Here is a 22,445-nt window from a genome sequence, read left to right as displayed (position 1 = left end):
AAGGCCATGGTGCAGTGAATTACGTCACATGGTCATGTTAGCCATGCACGCTCTTGCAACTTCTACACTGTAATTGGGTGGGATGATGAAATAAGGTACTTATAGACACTGGTGGGGGGTGGGGCGGGGTTGGACAGCTTGATAATTATGCAAATAAGGTACATGAAACTTTGTCGAAATGGGACCATGCAAAATAGGTGTATATTGCCCTAATGGGGAAATTGGCCAATCTCACAATTCTACTAAGTTTCAAAGAAAGCCAATCTCAGAGGCTCGAGAGGGGAGCTTACCACCCCCAAGAAAGACAAAGCAGGAGGGGAGCACGTCCTTCGGGACCATAGTCCTTTTAGACCCACAGAGAGGTGGGGGGGGGGGGAGAGAGAACTGTCACATCAAAGATGATGGGAAGCGTTGGCAAAAGTGACAGGGATATATCAGCGGCAGAACCAGCAGACCCACATGAGATGGTGTAGGGGGTGGTGGAGGCACTTAATAATGGAGCGGAAGAGGTTCCTAACACTTGACTGAGGAGGCAAGAGGCCAGGTTCCAGTGGGAGGAAGTTAGGGGCTGAGAGTGGAGCCCTGCACAGCTGACAGGAGCTGAGGACGCGGCTCTGCACCGGGGAAGAGCAACTTTGTCCACACGTTTCCTGATCCTGAGTTGTAGCCATGATTCCCCTAATAAGCCCCATACATTCATCGAGTGTTGTCCACACGCTCTGGGGGGCCATTGTGATGAGGGGGCAAATCCAACAGAGAAGTAGAGAGTCCTGGAGGCGGAGTGGGTGATGTCACAATTGGTACAAAAGGTTTAAACACAGAAGCTTGTCTGACCCCTACCTCCTAGGAATCAGCCGTGAGCCGATTCTGATGGCGATGCACCCTCCTCCCCCTTGTGGAGTGAGGCCAGGTCTAACACTGCTGCACCATCTGTATAGCTGCCCAGTTCAGTGCCAAGACACATGGCAGCCGTTTCTGAAACATGGTGGCAACCATCCTCTGGTGGAACAGGCTGGGTTGGCATCACCGCCGTGGTAAACCATGGGTTTGCATGCACATACTATAAGATGACCAGACATCCCGCTTTTGGTGGGACAGTCCCGATTTTTAACAATTTTTCCCACGTCCCGTGGCATTTTTAAAAAATTGCTATTTTTGGAAAGAATGCACAGCAAGCTAGGGTATACGGTTTTTGGCTGCCATGTGGCTATTTCACCAGTATATGAGTTTTATCAATGGCGTCCCGCTTTACCAATGTTAAAATCTGGTCACCTTGTTATACGACCAAGAGGCTAACATTTGGGTTGGTGTCACCAGGGTTGGGACGAGATGGGTTGCCAGGGGCCCGGAGTCTGCAAGATCCTGCTGCACAGGAGAGAGGTGAGGTTTTGATGCCAGAGAGTCCCGTGCAAGTGCAGAGTCTCTAGAGTCTGAGTCAGGCTCAGGGGGGCAGGGGAGGAGGTCAGAGAGGTAGCAGATCAGCAACAGGTGACATCAGGTGGGAGCAGGGGCTGTGGTGATGATCTCATCAGTGATCATTATCGGCAGGCAGCGACTGCTGTGTATGTGGGTCTTGTGCCTCCCTGGGAGAGGGCAAAGCGTCCACTGTGCCACCCTTCAGCCAGGCCATGTCCAGGGCTGCATGCCCTCTCGGCTCCAGCCTCTCTGCTTCCTGGAACTCGTGTCTGCTGGTTCTGTCCTCCCACCTTCTCCCCACCACATCCACCCCAGGTACTGATGGTCAGCAGAGGTGGGCATGGGAGTGTGCGTTTGGCCCCATGGTGGAAGGAACTGGGAGGCATGTGGACCTGAAGCAGGAGACAGGGTGATTTGTGTTGGAGTCCCACTCTTACTTGATAGAGAGCTGGCATTTTGTCGTAAACCCAGACTTGAGCTCCGCTTCTTCCTGTCACAGGGGAAAGAGCGGTGAACGGAGTGGCAGGACGTGGGGGATGTTGCCTGGGGTCTGCCTCTCACTAAGCGAGAAGGGGCTTGGAAAGGGTAAGGATGGGCTCAGACACCTGCGCAGGAAGAAGCCCTTTCTCTCTCCTCTTGGAGCAGAGGGAACCTGTTGCCTGAATCTGTCCATCCTGACGGTCAGAGTGGCCACCTTGACCAAGTCCCTGCAGCCTGGTCTTCCTGAGCGGTCTCCAAAGGCATCGTTTATCTAGGAGTTTGCAAAGACGACCGCAGAGATGCTCTGAGCACCGAGTCCAACGTATCTCATGTGCCCATCAGTTACTCTGCTCAGCACTGTGCACACATAGGGGGCACATACGAAGTGCCTCTTCAGAGTGTGTAGGGGTGCTAGTTGCCAACCTTGCCCCCCAGAATAACTTAACCTTAGACAGAGGTCTCCTGAGCGCCATCCAGCTCCCCTATTCCGATTCTGCATCTTCTGCAGACCGTCTCTGCTTCCCATGCCAGCCTGCGACCTCGCTCCCACCACACTGATCATAGCCGATGCATCGCTCCCCGAACCTTTTAGACATCCCACCTTCAGGGAATCGAAATTTAGCCTTCAGATAACAAAGTCTTTAGTTCTGTGCTCTGAATTTCTAGCCATATCTGGTCTCATGTGCTGCTGCTGAGGCTGATGTCATTGGCTGTACTGGGTTGGATAACAGTCCTTCCCAGAACATTGAACATGACCTTATTTGGAAACAGTGTTACTGTAGATGGAATTAGTTGCGATGAGGTCATACTACAGTACAGTGGGCCTTCATTCAATGACTGGCATCCTGATTAGAAGAGGGAGACACAGCGGCACAGACACAGAGGGAAGAGATCTATGTGAAGGCAGAGACAGAGATTGGAGCTTAGTCCACAAATCGAGGACTGCCAAGGGTTTCCGGTAAGCCTACAAGCTAGGAAGAGGCCCAGGGGCATCCCTCTACCGCCCTCAGAGGGAGCTCAGGCCTGCCGACACCTTTTGGGAGAAGCCACTCAGTCGGTGGCACTTGGTTATGGCTACAGGAAGTGAAAACCGGACGCTTTCTAATCTATCACGTGAAGAGATAGATCATCAAACTCACAGCCATCAAGTCCGTTCCAGTGAACAGCCGCCCTGTCAATTGCAAAGTGTCAGTTCAGTACTCCTTTGGGCCTTCAGAGGCAAGCCCAATCCCAGGAGGCCGATGTTAGCATCGACAGAGGCCCATTTCCAAACCCTACTTTGTCTTACTGTTTTTCCAAGGTGACCACCATTGCCCTATGTCTTGCGCTGCGTCAGCCGCGCAGGGCTGGCGGGACAGCAGCTGGGCAAACAGACCCTCCCAGCTTCCTCCTTCCTCCTTTGTATACCCACCCAGCGTATGTGTGGGCTGAAGGTCTTGCTTGGCAATTTGATGATTTCCTTGTATTTTATTTTACGCTTTTCCGTTTTATTTGAAGGCGTGATTGCTTTTGCACCAGACCTCCTACCCGGCTCTCCGCAGTTCTTGATCACAGCTGCAGTCCCAGGGAGGTCTTCTCTCTAGCGGCATCTGGCAGAGAGCGGAGCATATGTCCCAGGGCTGGGGAAGCTGGCAGCAGCCTTCGTCTGGTTAATGTTTTATTAGAGTCCATGCAGCAATGTGCATTGAGCAAGGCCCGTGGGGAGTTCCGGAAAAGGTACTGCCTGCAATTTCTGACATGGCATTGATCGTGCGGCTGGGGACGTGTGGTGGGCATAGTCTGGTGCTAGTATGCCAACGGTGAAAGTCCCACAGAGTTCTCACGACTCCCGCAATGTCAGAGCTACGTGAGCCTTAGTGGGCAGTCGGTCTGATTAGGAGGAAGCTCATGGTCACACAGTGGGGAGAGTCACCCTGTGGGTGATGTTATTAGCTCAGGGTCAGGAGCTGTGAACGATAGATTTAAGGCAGCCAAGGTCTGCTATTCAGCATTGAGAGTGCCCCTCAGAGCAATTGGCCTGTATTTCCTTCCATCTTACTCCGGAATGTGTGTTCATGGCCCGGCCTGGAGGCTCTTTGGATTCTTAGATTCCATTGACTGCCGACGGTGGCTTTGAACTTCTGAGAGACGTTCTGGGGGCACAAAGTTCCCAGGTCCTGGATCAGTCAACTACATACACACTAGGACACTCCCACGTTTGTTCTCCTTCTTTTTATTGAGGTGAAATTCATATGATGTACAATGAACAGTAATTTCCAAAAGGATCACCCAGTGGCTTTTGATACACTCAGAGTTACACTACAACAGCCTCTGCCTGGTGGGCCCTTCGTGTGCCCTGTGTGATAGGAGGGCTGCCCTCCCTGGCTGCCTCTGTCATCTGGTGGCAGAGTGGTTGTAAAAGAGTGTTGCCAATAGAAAGACCTCTTTTCTATTGACCTAAAGAGCTTCAGCATTCAAGGAAAACCCTATCTCAGATGGCCAAAGTCTCCTCACTCTAAGCATCCCTCACATTGTGATTCAGACACCCACCCTCCGCCAGGAGAGAAGCTTCCCTCCAACATGCTGACCCAGTGAAGCTCACAGCTGCCCTGAAGCATGTGTCTCCTATGCTTACATATGAGCGGGTACCCCCTAAAAACTGATGCTCATTTGTTGTTTTTGATGTGAGGGGGGATAGTGCTTTGGGAGTTGATTCCACCCGGTCAGACTGTTAACCAAGTTTTCTATTTAGGGGTTCTAAAAAGATTGCATAAAAGTGGGTGACAAGGAAAGGCCTGAGTTTTGGCAGACGGGGGACTGGTTTTACCACCACGACCATGCACCTGCTGATGCAGCCATCCCACGGAGCCAGTTTTTGGCAAAAGCAGCGTGCCTCTCTTGCCCCAAGTACCTGACTCACCTGACCTCGCTCGCTCCCTGGGACTTCTTTTTGTTTTCATGAATGAAGAGGGACATGAAAGGACAGCAATTTGACTTAGAAGAAGTGAAAAAGAAAAAAAAAACAACAAAAAACCACCAGGGAGGTGCTGTCAGCCATCCAAACAGATGAGTTTGAAAAATGTTTCCAAGAACGGAATCGCAGATTTGACCAATGTATTTAGTATAATGAAGAGTACTTTGAAGGTTGGAAAAATAAAATTCCCTTTTTGGGGGGTACCCCCTCGAATTCTCTTCTTCCTCTGGTGCCAGTTCTTTGTGACAAACCAATACGCAGGATTCTTCTTTTTGTACCCTACTGACATCTCAGTTCCCTAGTGCTGCATTTACAGAGCTATGACAAGCAAGGGAGTGGCTTTAAAGACTAGCGCTGTCCTTTGTCAGAAATCTGGAGATCAGAAGGGCGTCCTGATGGTTTCGTGGGTTAAGTGCTGGGCTGCTCCCCATGAGGGCAGCTGTTCAAACCCACCAGCCTCTGCTGGGAGGAAGAGGAGGCTGTTTGTTGCCATAAAGATTCACAGCCCCGGAAGCCCCAGGCAGCTGTTCTTCTCTGTCCCGTAGGTTGCGACGGGTGGCAGTGGGCTCAACGGCGGTGGCTGTCTTGGCGTTTTCAGAGGTTAAAAGTCCAAATGAGGAGCTTGGCTGCCTCGATGTCCACCATAAACCTCTCTGTCCATTTCCGGTTCTGCTGGAGATCCTTGGAATTCCTTGGCCTCTGACTTCCCTCCGTGTATGTCTTCACGTCTATTGTGTTCTGCTTATAATTCATAAGGATTAGGTGTAGGCTTTACCCTACTCTGGTATCATCTCATTGACATAACAAGTGAAAAAATATCCTATTTCCAAACAGGATCACCTTCACAGGTCTGGGGATTAGGACTTTAATACATAATTTAGGGGGCACCATTCAATCCGTAACAGTGCACTATCAATTGTTATGTAACAAATCACCCCCAAATCTAGTGCCTTAAAAGAATGATAACAATTTTTTTCTGCCCCACACCCGTCTCATTGTGGGATGGAAACTGCCGAACAGCTGGGCGGGTCTGGCTCAAGGTCTGTCACGAGGTGCCACCAGATGCTATCTGGATCGTCTTAAAGGCTTCTTGACACATGTGTTTGGGGCCTGGTCTGCGGATCTTGAAATGGGCAGGGTCTGGGGAAGCCAGGGCACCTCAGGCGCCTCTCTACCTGATTTCTTCACCATGGCACCTTCAGGGTAGCTGGGCTTCTTCCCTGTTGGTAAGAATCATTGCTGCCTTACTGTATTTGTGGGAGTGTTCACAAGTCTGGTCCAGATCTTCAGGGAGGGGCAGGGGAGAGATGGACCACCTCTTTGTGGAAGCAGCGAAAGCCAAATTGCAGGAAGAGCATGGGGGAGAGCTGTTTAGAGTATGTGGTCATTTTTGGAAAATATAATCTCTCACCAGCGCCCAGCCTTGGCGGGGAGTCTCACTGAATGGTCGTTGCTCACGTGGTTGGCTTACTGACTTTGTAGCCTAATAAAAATAATCGCACTGACAACAGAAATGTAATAATGATAACAACAGCGACAACAACCATTTACTTAGCACTTAATGAAGTGTGAGTGACTTTAATGTGTTGTGTAACTTATATGAAATAAAGTCCACCAAGCTTATATGCACAGCTCAATGTAGTTTTCCTGTATGTTTACAGACTTGTAACTGAACTCAGCAGGAGATGTAGACCATTCTTGATATCGTATGAAGTTTTCTTATCACCCCTCATGGTCATTTCCCCTGCTTCCTCCTCCTTAAGCACTACTCTGATTGCTCTCACCTGGATTAGATCTGCCTGTTCTTGAACTTCATAAGAGTGAACAGTATTCTTTTATAGCCCGCACCTCTCTCTACGCAGCCTCTCCACCTGATTTCTTCCCCATGAGACCTTCAGGGTAGCATACTCATTTTGTCTGGCTCCTCTTCTGCACAAAGCATTAGGCATGCCCTGTCTCACTTCTTGTGATAATCTTATGAGATGGCTAAGAAGTCACACATTGACAGTGTGCTGGTCAGGCGTGGGCTGGTTGGCCTGCTTCATGTTTTAAAACACTCTTGAGCTTGACAACTTGTAGGACATAGAAGTTTAATGCAATCCCTACGACTTCTTTTGAAGCCATGCCCAGGCACAGTTTTGCTTACTTCACTTGTCTGCTGGCATTCAGTTTGCACATACAAGGTGACCATGATTAAAATCTGCATAAAATCACAAATGAAGGATTTGAACCTAAGTCTGTCCTTTACAACACTTTTATCGGAGGATCAGAAATAGCCCCAAATTCTTTTGTTCCTACCTTTGGAATGCCCCTCACTTGCATGCCCTCCTTTGCTTTCATTCACCAGCAGGGCTGGGACCTTTGCCCCCAGTCTCACCCTGACCCCAGCCCAGGCTCTCACAACCACGGAAATGGTGTCTGAGCTCGGATGCATGCTGTCAGCCTCAAACACACTCCATAAGCGCTTCTGACTCTTTTTGATTCTGTCTGGAATGACCCACGCAGACTCCTGTTTCAGTCATCCTTCAAGTCTCACCTAAAAAACGCCACAGTCTCCTACTTCTCTGCCTCCAAAGTTTCTCTTCTTTCTCCAGACACCAAACTCTGTTTTTCAAATTTGCAACGCTGTTACGCAACGAAGCATCAGAGTGACACAGAATGACTGTTAGGAATATGATCAAAAGATCAATCCCATATAAGGTTCAAAAAAGAGATCTAATTTTATTTATTTAGTCGCTGCTAAATGCACCACACATTTTTGTTGATTCTCCTTTTTAGGAGAGATGAGAGGAAACGTGTTATGTCGACTGGGTGCCACATGAATAAGCAGGCAAGAGCCTGTTACTTCCAGATATCGCAAGCGTTTTTCAGCTATCCTATTGGGTTCCAATTCCATCACAGTGGCTCTTGCTGAGCAGCACTGGACTTGATCATGCGGCGTGGGCATCTGGCAGGAAAATGGCGGGGGTTTTAGCCCTGTGAGGGAGTGAGCGAGGAGTCTGGCTAGGAGTTCAAGGCCCAAGCAGAGATGACGGCGAGGTGCAATGGAGGCTGATTTGAAGATGCTACTGATGTTCAACATTCTGATCTCAGCCCTAGCAATCACTTGTCTGTGTGGGATCTTGGTTCAGTTATTAACAGCAGATAATAAACACAACATATGTATGTTTATTTATTAAAATAACTGAATAACGTTCAATTAATAAAATTATACTTCAGTGTCCTTGTGGACAAACGACATGTCCTAGGCCTCTTTAAAATGTCGAGGACTAAGACGTGGTGTGCCTGAGTCGGGCCTGGGCACTGCCACTCATCTCAGATGCACCGAGTGCTGGACCATGAGTAAGGAAGCCTGCAAGAGGATTGACAGCTTTGAATCACGGTGCTGGTGCAGTGTGTTGAAGGGAGTGCCGGAAGCACAAACAAATCTGTCTTGGAGGCAGTGCAGCCAGAATGTCCCTTGAAGTGAAGATGACAAGACTTTGTCTCGGGTACTTTGACTATGCCTGGCCCTGGGAAAGGACATCACTCTTGAAAAAGAGGAAGACCCTGGATAAGGTGGATGGACACAGCAGCTGCGACAATGGGCTCAACCTCACCATGAGGAGGAGGTTGGCACTGGGCCAGGCAGGGTCAGTATTAAGCAAAAAATGCACCTGGCAATGAAAACCAAACCCCCCAAACAATCACAAAGCACAATCACAACCTAAGCAAACACAAACAACAGACACAAATCTCTGACGTTTTTAAGGATTTAGAGATACCATTTGGGAGTTTTTATTTGAAAAGTCTAATATGCCATGCAGATACAAGGGGCCTCCAAAGTTCAAAGAAAAATGCCATTACCTTTTGACTTCATTTTTCCATAAATGTTTTAAAGGCTCCTCATACAAGATGTTTTATTGTTGGAGGCAGAACATTTCAACAAAATAATTCCATTTTTTAAAATAAAAAATCCAGAAAATTGACACTAATGTTCTTTTTCATCATTTTGAAAAGAATGATTTCAAGTCTTTTGCTTTGAAAGAGTGTAGGTCTTGTGTGCATCTGTCAGTGAGGTCTGATTGTTGTGTGTGAGTGGCGGGTCTAATTTTAGGGGTTCTTGCTGCTTGTGTTTGTTTGAGTCTATGTGGGAGGAAGCCTCTGTGTGTACGGGTGTGTCCTGTCTTGCTTGCTGGAAGTCTCTGTTTATGTCTCTGTGTGCTGTGAGGCTCTGTCATGCCTACGGGTTCATGGAGGTTTGCATAAGAGCTGACCGTTCTCATCACGATGGGGAAGCATAACAAGTTCGCTCTCTTTGCCTCTCCTTCCTTCTGGACAGGCTGTCTTTTGGCCAATGCTATCTGCCTTCTTATTTCAGGAGTGGTTCTTTGGCAGCAGAGAGCAAAGGGTCAGGATTCGTCATTGCAGGGAGAAAACAGGGAAGCTGGCACTGCAGAGGGGATAGTTCCTTCAGCTCAGTTGAGATCTCCAAGGAGGAGGTTCCTATGGCATAATCATGATACTCAAGGGAGATAGAACTAGGCTCCACCCTTTTATGCTAGAGTGCCCATGGGATTGAGTCCCTCTGGGACTCAGGATGCAGCGTGCGTGCGTGTGTGTGTGTGTGTGTGTGTGTGTGTGTGTGTGTGTGAGATCCGGGGCTCAGGTTGGGGAGAGCGCCAGGAGTGTCTACTCTATCAGGAAGTCTGTCTGAGCGCAGGCTAGGCCACTGATTTCACCCTCTTGATTGTTCTTGCTCCCTTTCTCCCACAATCGAGTTTACATCTCAAATCTCTCTCTCGCCTATCGAGAATGGTCTCTCTTCCCCAGGCTTCATCTCCTCTCTTTGAGATGACGGCAAACGCTTCTTCAGCACCTTGTTTCCTTTTGCCGTTAGACTTTTTTTTAATTTGAAAAAATTATGTTTTCTGTATACAAATGGAATGTGTAGAAATTAGTCCAGAAGTCCAATGGCTTCCAGAAGGAGCACCATGATTGCATTAGTGCAGTGGACAGAGACTGGCAACCCATGTCTTATAATTACATGATCTAATGCATGTGCATCTTGACACAGTCATTAGAACCTTCACTACAAGGAGGGCAGGCGTCAAGACTCTGACTTCGGCCTTGTCCTTCTTCATCCCATAGTTGCAGCTGCTGCAGGGAGGATGCTGCACATTCTGTACTGCAGGTTGAGTCTGCAACGCCTGTGCTGAGCCAAGCCCCATATGAGGAGAGATCTCTTGCTTAGAGATCATTTCCTACTTGGGACTGTTGGCTCTTTCAGCTTCATGAACGGGAATCCATCCTTCCAGAGCTGTAGCAAGTCACCCTGCTTCTGCGGCTGCTCCTAAATCATTCAGAAAAGCAATCGACTCCCAACAAGTCTGCAAGGACCTCCTGTGGCTTCCTTTCCCTCCCACCATGCCTGCAACTCTGAATTAGCTCCATCAGGCTGATCTGACAAGAGCGTCACTATATTTCTGCTATTGAGAAGCTGGCTCAGAATCCCTGCTCCCTAGATTTTGTGGTTGTATGACTATGCCAGATAGGGTGGCACTGTCAGGAGCCTGGTGGCACAGTGGGCTGCGAACCATAAGGTCGGCAGCTTGCACCCACCAGCTTTCTCTGGAAGAGAATGTCTTGCATTTCTACTTCCATCAGAAGCGACAGTGTCAGAAGCCCACAGGGGCAGCTCTACACTGTCTTATAGGGTCTCTATGAGTCAGAATCGGCTCAAAACCTGTGAGGTTTTGGGGTGGTACTGTCCAGTAAATGTTTGACTGCTAACCAATAGTGGGTTGGCAAACCCATTAGCTACTCCTTGGGAGAAAGATGAAGCTATCTATTCCTGTTCTCTGGGAAACCCTCTGGGGTAGTTACAAAATTTCATGTCAACTTGCTAAATGAAGTGTAGGGCGGAGCCAAGCCTGTCAATCAGGTCACAGCCTGACGGTGCCTCTTTGTGGATGTGGCCTTCTCCTCAGGAGGATCCTGGGAACCTCCCCCCACTTCCCCCTCCCCTGCCCCACTGGCTCTCTGCTTTCACTTTTCTGCTGTAGAGCCACACCGAGACCTGCCAGAGCCCTAGGATGAACTGTGCCATTGGATCCACATGACCTTGCACCTACTGGCCTGAGTTCTTCCTGTATTCTGCATCATTGCCTGTGGCTGCGTGAGTCTGAAGAGAGACTTGTGGACTGGTATCGGATCTAAGGACATGAATTGGACTAGGCTGGATGTTTTCCTGATACATAAAGCTTCTTGATATAAAGTTCATTCCTTCACATATGCAAACGTCACTGGATTTGTTTCTCTAATCACCCTGCCTAACATACCCTCTGAATGGTCACTATGAGTCAGAATCAACTCAATGGCAGTGGTTTGGTTTTGGGTTTGGTGCTGATGTAAGTGGATTAGGACATAGATTTTGCCCTTGAAGGGGACGGAGACAAGGAAGCCAATGATTAGAATGCAGTGATGGAAGGGCAAGGCGAGCGGTTACGCGATGTGACAAGGAAGCCTAAAGGAGAGACGCCTGACTGCCTTCCGACTAGTCAGTGCTGACTCAGTGAGCCCCTGTGGATTTCCAAGACTGCAACTGCTTATGGGGATAGAAAGCCCGTCTTCATGTTGAGAAGCTGCTGCTGGTGGTTTTGAACTGCCAACTATGTGGTTAGCCTAAAGTGTACCCACCACAGTACCAGGGTTCCACAACCCTACCTGGAGTCAGCAAACATTTCTTGGAAGAGGAGACAATTGAGCTGAGTCTTCAGGAATGTACGGATTTTGCAAGTGGAAAGATAGGGCAAGGCATTTTTTAGGTGGAGAGAACAACTTGGACAAAGGAGTGGATGGAAGCATCAAGTCCCACCATCTGTTCAGAGAACTGCAAAATATTCACAGTGGCTGGAGTTTAGGGGCGGGGAGCAAGTGGGCTATGAGGCTGGAGAGATGGTCAAGGAGGAAGACCGCCATGGATGCCGGTGCAGGCTGCTGGCTTTGGAAAGATGCTCAGTCATGGGAGAAAGTGACTCCTAAAAGCCAGCTCTGGCTCCATGTGGCAAGCATGTGCTTGTGGCTACCACTTCTCAGAGGAGGCTCTGTTTCTCACGGACAGAAGCATTTCCAGAGTCAGCAGTATCTACGTGGACTGTCTTGTAGATCATGTCAGGAGGGCATCTGTATTGAGAACAGCACTGCGCAAACTTTGTGCCCCACCATCCCCTGGAGGGCTTGCACACATACAGATGGCCGGGTCGCACCCTCAGACTTCCGAGTTCAGTAGGTTGGGGGTAGGGCTTGGTGGGATAGTGGCTTAAGCATTGGGCTGCTCACCACAAGGTCCACAATTTGAATCCACTAGCTACTCCAAGGGTGAAGAATGAGGCTGCCTGTGCCCATAAAGACCCACAGCCTTGGGACCTCTCGGAACGGTTCTCCTCTGAGACAGAGAGTGAGAGAGAGAGAGAGAGAGAGACTGACTATGAGCTGAAATCAACGGGACAGAAGTTGGTTGGTTGGTTTTTGTTTCTGTGGGGTAGGGCTTCAGCATCTGCATTTCTAACACATTTCCAGGGAGTGCTGGGCTCCGCCCTGGCCCTGGTACACCAAAAAGCCCATTTAGGTAGAAGCCGAACTAGAGGGACTTGTCTCCTGGGGTTGGAGTTTCCAAGATCTTTTGTGTGAGCCAGGTGGGGGTGGCTCAAGATACTCCTTAAGGAGAGTGGACACACAGTAGTTCCCATCTTGTCCTGCCAGGTTAAATGTGCTAGCTTCATGGAGCTGGAGAGTGGGCCTTGATGGCACAGTGGCTAAAGCACTTGCCTGCGAACCCAAAGCTTAGTGGTTTGAACCCACTAGCTGCTCCTTGGAGGGGTGGAGGGGTGGCAATTTGCCTCTGTAAAGATTTACAGCCTTGGAAACCTTATGGTCCTATCGGGGCACTATGAGGCGGAAGTGGTTCAACAGCAGTACATCCTAGTAGGAATTCTATCCAGACACCCACCCTGTTTAAGGACATTTTGCCCGCAGGTGATTGAAGGCATGCCTGTATCATTATAAGAAGCTTATCCCCAGGGTGTTTAAAGGGTGAGCTCTTGGATGATCTAAACAGTTGTTTATACTTTATTAATTACTCCCCAGAGCAGCTGGGAACCAGAGAAGAGTACAGCCACGGAGTGAAGAATCATGCATGATGACCAGGCTGCTTAAAGCTCATCCATCGGTCCCAGAAACACTCGACTCCCAGTCTCTGAGCCACCCGTGTGCTCGGTGAAGGCGAGAAGGGAGGGAAGGACAAGGCACGTAGCCGTCAGCACTTCACACACACCGGTCGGTGTTTGTTCAGTGGAGACCTGACGTGGGGACTGAGCACGAGGAATCCAGGGACAGTCTGAGGGAGGGCATCTGGGCTCAAAGGAAGTCCACCGGTTATGCTTAGACCTTGGCCTTAGACCTGGGCTGGAGTTTGGAACCTGGGGATGGGAAGGCTGGCCTTCTTGGAGCCCAGTGCTCTTCTGGGGCCCCCTGCATGTACTAATAAGACATTCACATGCATGGAGGGACTTCCTGGGTGGTGCAAAGAGAAAATGCACTTGGCTGCTAACCAAAAGATTGGAGGTTCAAGCCTACCCTCGAAAGCAGTGGTTCTCAAACTTCATCCAGTTCCTCATGTTGTGGTGACCCCCAACCGTAACATTATTTTCGTTGTTACTTCATAACGGTCATGTTGCTACTGTGCTGAATGAGGTGACCTTGTGAAGGGTCGCTTGACCCTGTGTCAGTCTGGGTACTTTAGAGAAACAAATCCACAGAAACTCATGTATAAGAGAGTTTTATATAAAGGTTAAGTGCACATCAAGAAAACATCCCAACCCAGTGCTGCCCAAGCCCACAAGTCCAACATTAACCCATATGTCTGACACCAATTTACAAAGTCCTCCTCCATCTCACAAAACACACACTATGACACCGACTGCAGGAGGAAAGCCGAGTCAGTGAGCGTGTAAGCATCTCAGCGCTGGCAGGGGTCTCCACACGGCTGCTCCAGCACCCAGGGCTGCATCGGGATAGGTCCATGTGGCTTCTCCTTGGGGATGTCTTGCAGGAAGTGAGTCTTGCCAGCTGAATCAGGGAACTGCTAAGGCAGCTTCACCCTGGTCTGACCATCACAAAGCAAGTGACCAGAGAACTAGAAAGGCGAGGCTCACTGAACCATTTATCTCTCCGCCCTTCCATTAACCCCACATGTGTTTATCGGCCAGGTTGACACAATAAACTAACTACCTCAGGCCCCCAAAGGGATCTCGACCCACTGCTGCTCTAAAGAAAGATCTGGAGAGAGACTTCCCAAAACATCTGCTGTTGAAAACCCCATGGATCACAGGTCCACTCTGTGTATGTGCCTGTGGGCACGCGGGCATGCGTCTGTGTGTGTCCGTGTGAATGGGATGAGACTGGCCATACCCTTGCTCTTCCTGAGGGCTCAGGCCTCACCAGCCTGCCTTTAGGAGGAGGCTAGAGGGCAGAGGTGGTGTGAGGTCACAGTTCATCTCTATTCACTGGCCCGAAGACAGTTTCCGGGCTAAACCAGCTTTGGTGTTTGAAAAAGTGGATGCTGGGAAGAGCCACCAACCTGATGATGCTTGCCTATTCTCAACCTCAGCTGCACTTCTGTGGAGAGCTGGGCACAGCAGGTATGGGGAAGTCTCTATTACTCTCTGATTTAGGTCGCCCATTAGGGAGCCTTTCACCCAGCGGAAGGACCGCCATCCTTACTCGCTCAACGGTTTCCAAATCACACCTGTCAGCACCATTACGGGGAGAAGGAAAGCCTTGTCAAAGGCAGCCAGATGTCAAGGAGAGAGGAAGAGAAGCGGGGAGGAGTCCACGCAGAGGCTGCAATCAGGGTCAGGTTGTTCTTAATCAAGACAGCTCCACGCAGCATATTTCCATAATTCTCCATTAGCGAGGTCCCGATGCGAGTCACGGCTGGAGCTGCAATTGGCTGAGTCAGCATGGTTCTGCATTTGAGGGTCTTCCAATCAAAGTCAATCTTTCTGAGCACTTGAGATGTGCCCGGCCCTGGGCCAGCCCAGAGAGTGGTTCAGCAGTATGCACAGTTTAGTTTCTGCTACCCAGAAACCTCAGCTAGCCCATGGCCGAGGGTGAAGAAAGGTCATAGAGTCCGGAATCCTTGGGTGTGGGGTTATTCCGGGTGGGCTCTAGGCCTGCCTGTGATGACCAGGAGATCGAGTGCGGCGAAGGCCAAGCCCAATGGATGTGCATGGAGGATCTCTGAGGCTAACCGATTGAGTCCAGTCTTACTGAGAGCCACTGTACATGTTGTTGTCCGGTTGGGTCCAACCCACTGCGGTCTTCTGCACCCCCGTCCTGCGCCAGCCTCACAATGGTTTCTGTGCTTGAGCTCATTGTCACAGCCACGGTGTCCAGCTATCTCTTCGAGGGCCGACCTCTTTTCAGTGTCCCTCCGCTTTACCACCTGCGATGTCCTTCTCCAGGGACCGGTCTCTCCCCATAACATGTCCACAGTACCCAAGACCAAGTCTCCCTGTGCTTGCCCCTGAGGAGCGCACCGGCCATGCTCCTAAGACGGTCGGTCTGTCCTTTCAGCAGTCCCTGGTACGTTCAGTGTCCTCCTCCAGCAGCAGCATTTAAAGGTCGCCATTTTTCTTCCGTCTTCCTTACCCAGTCTCAGATTCCCACATGCATGTGGGGTCGCCGAAAATACCAAGGCTTGAGTCAGGGCACCTTCTTCTTCAAAATAACATCCTCGCTTTTCAATGCTCTAAAGGAGTCTTGTGCAGCAGATTTGCCTAATGTGTCGTTTGACCTCTTGACTTTGGCTTTCATGAGCATTCAATTGTGGATCCAAGCAAGAGAAATCCTCGACCACTTCAGCCTTTTCTCCACTTACCATGGTGTTATGTAGTGGTCTAGTTGTGGGGATTTGGGTCTTCTTCACGTGGAGTTGTAATCCACACTGAAGACTACAACCCTTTATTTTCATCAGCAAGTGCTTCAAGTCCTCATTTGCAAAGCAAGCAAAATTGTGTCACCTGCATATCCCTGGGTGTTAATAAGCCTTCCTTGAACTTGGTGCTGCATTCTTCTTCATATACGGCAGCTTCTCTGATGACTTGCTCAGTGTACAGGTTGAATAAGTATGGTGAGTGGATACAACCTGGCCTCACACCTTTCCTGATTTTAAACCACGCAATATTCCCTTGTTCTGTTCAAACAGCTACTTCTTTTTTTTTTTTTATAACATTTTATTAGGGGCTCATACAACTGTTATCCCAATCCATACACACATCAATTGTGTAAAGCGCATTTGTACATCGTTTCTCAAAACATTTCTCTCCATTTAAACCCCCGACATTAGGTCCTCATTTTTTCCCTCCCTCCCTGCTCCCCCCTCCCGCCTTGAGCCCTTGATAGTTTATAAATGGGTATTTTGTCATATCTTGCCCTGTCCGACGTCTCCCTTCATCCACTTTTCAGTTGCCTGTCCCCCAGGGAGGAGGTCACACACAGTTCCATGTAATCGGTTCCCTCTTTCCTACCCATTCTCCCTTTACCCTCCCTGTTTTGCCACTCACACCACTGGTCCTATAGGACTCATCCATCCTGGATTCCCTGTATTTTCAGTTCCTATCTGTACCAGTGTACCTCCTCTGGTCTAGCCAGACTTGCAAGATCGAATTCGAGTCATGGTAGTGGGAGCGGGGAGGAAACCTTTAGGAACTAGAGGAAAGTTGTATTTCTCATCATTGTTACATCGCACCAAACAGCTACTTCTTGATCCAGGTACAAGTTCCCCTGCACTGGGGCACAATGAAGTGTTCTGGAATTCCCATTCTTCTCAAGGCTGTCCATAGTTTGTTATGATCCACCCAGTGGACTGGCTTGGCATAGTCAATAAAACACAAGTATCCATCTTTCTGGCATTCTCTGCTTCCATCCACGATCCATCTGACATGAGCAGTGGCATCCCTTGTTCAATCCTCTCCGGAATCCAAGCGGAACCTCTGGCAGCTCCTTGCCAAGGTCCTGCTGCAACTGTTGTTGGATGATCTTCAGTAACATTTTACTGACATGTGATATAGGTTCCATAGGGGCTTGGAACTATGAGGTAAAAGCTTAATTAAACGTGAAGGTTCCATAAGGACACTACTTGATGAAGACTAAAATACGCGACCACCGAGTCCCTTCAAGACAGGCTCAGAATGCAGGAGGGCGGTTTGCCTTCACAACACGGTCTGCTCTTCTAGCTACCGAGTCTGAGGCCACGGTCTTCTTCATGCTGCAGGGCTTCAGGAAGCACAGGACAGGTTACACTGGAGCTGAGAAGTGCGCAGGATACGGTTGTCCAGTCAGGACATAGGACCTTTTTTGTTTTGATTTGTTTTTAAGCGCTGCTAATAAAGATCCCAAGGGCCTGCCACTCTGCTGTGAGGCGCAACCTGAGAACAGTCGGTCCGAGCTCTGTGGGTCAGTGAACCCAGCTCCCTCAAGTAAGTGTCCAGAGGCACCCCACTCCAGGAAGCCTCAACCTGAAGGCACCCTGCTCCACCCCTGTGGGGTACCAATTAAGTGTCCAGAGCCACCCCGCGCCACAAGCAGCCTCCTGCCCCAACGCACTCAGCTTCACTTGCTCTGTGGGCTTGGGAGTCCACCCCTCGGTCTCAGGCTCTGGCTCCTGGTTCTGCTGCTCCTGCTGAGATGTCACAGCTGTCTTCTGGATCAAGGAGCCTCACTGCTCAGGGATCCTGGGCTCAGGGGATGCTCTCCACTCTTGCTGGTAGTGAAGTTCCCCCTGATGCTTCTCAGCAGGTTCATTTTGCTCCCATCAGGGTGGCACTCCAATGGATCCTATGAACAGTTACTCACAGGTGAATTCCATCCGTGTCTTCTCTGACCTCCACACCCAGATGTATGCAGGAAAAAGTCATTGGCTAGCTACAAGAGCCACATTAAATAATTAAGTCCAGAATTATGGCTACAAAATCATAGACCCTTTTATCAAACAAAAAGATCACAATGTGAAACTACTGTTTCTTCGATATTACCTATGAAGCTACACACTTTCAAAAAAGTAGTGCTTCTATCTCTCTAACTCTTCCCCCCAGAGAATTCGCTGCTCCTCAATTTACACCAGGTCAAAATGGCAGCTCTAGCAAACTCCAGGACTCAAGCTGTGTTCCCTTTAAGTGCTCTTTGAGTGGGGAGTCTGAAGGGGTGCCGGGTATGGGTGCAGATTCTCGTAGGACAGCCCTTGCTGCCCTGCCAGCATGAACAAGTGCATTCTTATGGCGGGAAACATCTTCTGAACAACTCTCCTGGCCACCCCCGATCCCCCAAGGCTGTTTTAAATTTTAAATTTCATAAGCCTTCATCTTCTTCTTAATAATCTCTTGTGATCAATCTGTGTCCTTTGAGAAAATTGATTAAGAACACTCCTTTGGAGTCTTCCCAGAAAATTGCCATAACTGTCTAAGTTGATCTCTCTGCCTTGAGTTTAACTGGTCCAGCAGATTTGGGGGACTTCCACTTGAAGGCACCCAATGAGACCGAGAGAAGTGTACTATTGAGACAACTGTATAACCGAGACAAACGTCTTCCTTGTCTGCAGCCATTCACTGATCGCAAGGACACGTTTAAACATATTTTGCAGGAATAAACTCCTGGCATATGAACGGAAACCCTTGCAAGCAATACTTTTGGACTTATCCTAAAAATGAACCTACAAGGAAGAAAGGGTTGCAGAAGAATGGATGAGGAACGAATGAAACACTGTAACTTTGTACATATACAAAAGATATATTCTTACTCTAAAAAACCATCACAACTAATTCACAAAGTGTGCTGCAAACAAAAAGTAGACGAGGATGTAGAGGTAAAATCTATGGTGTTACTATGGAGGCTAGCAAGCTACTGATTAAATTGAGATATTCTTAAAAGAAGTGTGCCTGCTCAAAAGTTTAGGGCAGCCAATAAAAGAAGAGGGATTAATTAGATGAGGATAAACCCTTTAAATAAAAATGTTTAAAAAGGTGGGAAGAGAAGGGATAAATAAAACTCAATCCAGAGAAGGTAAGGGCGTAGACAATACAAAGAGAAGTTAGGGGAAGTAGAAAGGACAAAGTAATAAGCAAAAATAAATTTAAGTATATCAGTATGAACTAGGTGGACCAAACTCTTATACTGGCTAAAAATCAAAACACAGGTTAGAAGAGTTATTTCCAAAATGTAGGGCAGAGAAAGATTAAAAATAAAGAAATTGAAAACCATATAACAAAATCATTAATTATAAGACACCAGTATATTATTTTCAGCAGCACAGATTTTCTGATTAAAGATCAGTACTAAACAAAAAGAAAGACATTGCATAGCCTTAAAATCTAAAGCAGCATCAGCGTTGTAAGGCACAATGATGAATTTGTTAGTATGATACTAACTAACTATCCCGAGTAATTGATAGATCAAAGAGGCAAAATTTAATATGGACATCAAATTTATTATTTTTCATTTTTTGGGGGGGTCACCTTTTTCCTTGTAGGTTAATTTTTCTTCTTTCTGAAGAATGTGGGTAAGTCATAAAGTATTGCTACTGAGCTTCCAGTTCGTATACACAGATTTGAAGAGCAAAGTTAATAAGCTTAATTTTATGGAACTATATAGCACTCTAAACATAATTATTAAAAAAAACAAACTGTGCAACCAAGTGCGGGCCAGTTCATTCTGACTGAAAGTGGCCCTAGAAGAGTATGGAGTAGAACTGCCCCGTAAGTTTGCCACGGAGGTGAATCTTTACAGGAGCAGACTTCTTCCTCTAGCAGAGGTTGTGGGGAGTTTGAACCATTAACCTTTCAGTTAGCACCTGAGCACTTTGGCCACTGCCCCCCCACCCCCCAGGGATCCTGAACCATAATCATTCGGGAGCACACATTCTTCTCAAGAGCACTTAGAACAATTGTAATAGTTGATCCCACATGAAGCCCCAAAGGGAAGGCAATTCAATATCAAACAGGGATATTCTCTGTCCCCAATTTAATAGGTTTAGATATCACTAATGAAAAGAGAACCAACAAGCTTCTGTTCGTTTGTTAGTAGAAAATGTTCTAAATAATTTATGGCCAAAGGAAACCTGGTGAGTGACATGAGAACGTTTTAGAGCAAACGATAATAAAACACTGTGTTCAGACTTGTGAGAGACAACTGAGGTAGTACTCAGAGAGAAAATTACACCTTTGGAAGCACATGGGAGAAAAGGGAACATTGAAGAAGAATGAACTGAATGTCTGGCCTAAGAAACGTGTCATGGGACAGAATAAACCTAAAGAAAGTAGAAAGAAGGAAATAATAAAGAGAAGAACTGAAAATAATCATTTAAAAGCAAATGAAAGAGGAAATCCGTGAAATGCAAGCTGGTTCGGTTGAAAGGGCTTATCAGATAGACCTTTACTGTCCTTTATTTAGAAAACTAGAAATAGAAGATAGGAATCATAATCTGATTTTCAAAAAACAAAACCCCCAACCCACTGGCATCCAGTCGATGACTCATCACCACGCTGTCTCCTGCCGAACCGCTGGCGGGTTCACACCATGCTGCTGCCGAACCGCTGGCGGGTTCAGCGGTTGACCAGTTAGTTAGTGGTCCCATCTTCCCGCACAGTGCCACCACCGAGTCTCCAAAGTCCACGCGTGCAGACTCCGAAATCCTTGTGGGTTGGCGCGGAAGGGGCAGTGTTTTGTGCTGCTGTAAAGGATCGCTGTGAGTTGGCACAGACTCGACAACACCTAACAACAGCAGCTGCAGCAGCAGCAGCAACAACAACAACAACAACAACAACAATTCTAGCTCATGAGAATGAACCAGACAAGGCAGCTTTAGCAGACGGTGTTTGGAATGTGCCGCCATCATTAGAAGGCTGCTGTGACTTTGAAAGCTGGCACCCGGCTACGGTGGTCTAGTCCCAGATTTGTTGGCTTCGTTTGACGGGTGTCCGTGAGAGACAGTTTTGTACAGTGGCCAGAGTGCATGACAATATCTGTTTGAGGGTGGCTGTTAGTGGCCGTGGAGTTGGTGCTGGCTCACTGTGCCCCATGGTGCTGGTGCAGCTGCATGTTCGTGATGACTGGCTTGGGCTCACTGCTGTGGCTGCGGTGTATAGCAGATGCTAGTCTGTTGTGGCCCGCGGAGTTCACGTGAGCTAATTTTCACAACTAGGTCTTCAGGGTTTTCTTGCTCCTGTGTCTTAGTGGGGAAGCTGCGCCAGAGCCGGTCCACTGTGGACAACCCTACTGGTGTCTGACATCACACCAGGGACGTCACTTTCAGCTTCATAGCAAGACCAGAGCCCCCACAGTGGGACAGACTGACAGATGGGTGGGTGGCAAACCGGTCTCATAGGGAACCAGAGACCTGTGTGCCAGTTGCAGTATGGCAAACCACCCCCAAACAGTGACCTAAAAACCGAAACAATTCTTTATTTGGCTTGCAAACCGGGACGTCCCTTGGATGAAGCGAGGCAAACCTCTGGGGATTTCTCTGAATGGCGATGGGGCCTGGCACCCTCTTTGCGGCCTCCTCTCCGTCTTGTGCCAGGGTTGGGAACACACAAATGCCTCAGGGTCGGAGCAAGGGACTCTCGAGCCATCCTTCCTCTCCTGGAGCTCTTTCCACTTGGTGGTCTCATCATCACTTAACTTCTTACTGGCCTAAGACCCCCAACGTGAGTCCCAAGCGAAACTTGCGAAAACTGTCTGGCATTTTCTCATCCAGCCTCTGAAATCAGGCCGCCTCGGCTCTTGGCGCGGCCGGCTCAGCTCCCGATGGCAGTCATGAGGGTTGTGAAGATTCACGTGGTTCATACAGGACAGCGCGCCAAGCCTGGGGTAGGCACAGAGTAAGTGTAACAAAATGAACAGACCTGATAGGCACGTCAGTTCTTAAAAACAGACACCTGGCCGTGATGGAACTTTCTAGTCTCCAGATTCTACCTGTGGTGTGCGGCTCATGGCTTTCTTTCCGGCTAGATCCGTTTGGACTTCCACACTGACCTGTGAAGCCTGTCTCTCCGTCGCTACACACCACCCAAGATTGGGACCTTACCTCTCTCCAAGATCACGTCCGCGTTCTTCATCTGGACAGATGGGCCGCCTACTCCACGCAGGTCACTGTGAACGGCGCTGGAATGCTGTGTCCCCCGTGAACCTGGCTGGAAGCCGTCTTCGACCTCATGTCATGAAATGTGTATTATATCATCGGGACATACGAAGTGTGCACTCATTTCTCATTTAATTTTTAAAATGAATCATTTTTATGTACTTATTTATTTTTATTCTTAAAAAATTAATAAATCATTTTATTGGGGTTTTTTCTAGCTCTTATAACAATCCATACATCAATTATATCAAGCACATTTGCACATATGTTGCCATCAACATTTCCCAAACATTTTCTTTCTACTTGAGCCCTTGGTATCAACTCCTTCCCCCACCCCCTCCCATGCTCGTGAACCCTTGATCATTTAGAAATTATTTTCATTTTCATATTTTACACCCTCCGCAGTCTCCCTTCACCCAC

General features: G+C 48.4%; 1 pseudogene; it reads right to left on the bottom strand.

Annotated features, from left to right (window-relative positions):
* Positions 1–22,002, bottom strand: part of LOC101647658 — a 45,263-nt pseudogene extending 23,261 nt beyond the window's left edge.
* Between the last annotated feature and the right edge of the window lie 443 nt (positions 22,003–22,445).

The sequence above is a fragment of the Echinops telfairi genome, unplaced genomic scaffold (assembly GCF_000313985.2).
Source record: "Echinops telfairi isolate 266 unplaced genomic scaffold, ASM31398v2 ScPeMD7_60;HRSCAF=208, whole genome shotgun sequence".
Classification (NCBI taxonomy): Eukaryota; Metazoa; Chordata; class Mammalia; order Afrosoricida; family Tenrecidae; genus Echinops; species Echinops telfairi.
The sequence above is the reverse complement of the archived record's forward strand: the minus strand, read 5'-3'. Positions and strand labels throughout refer to the sequence as shown.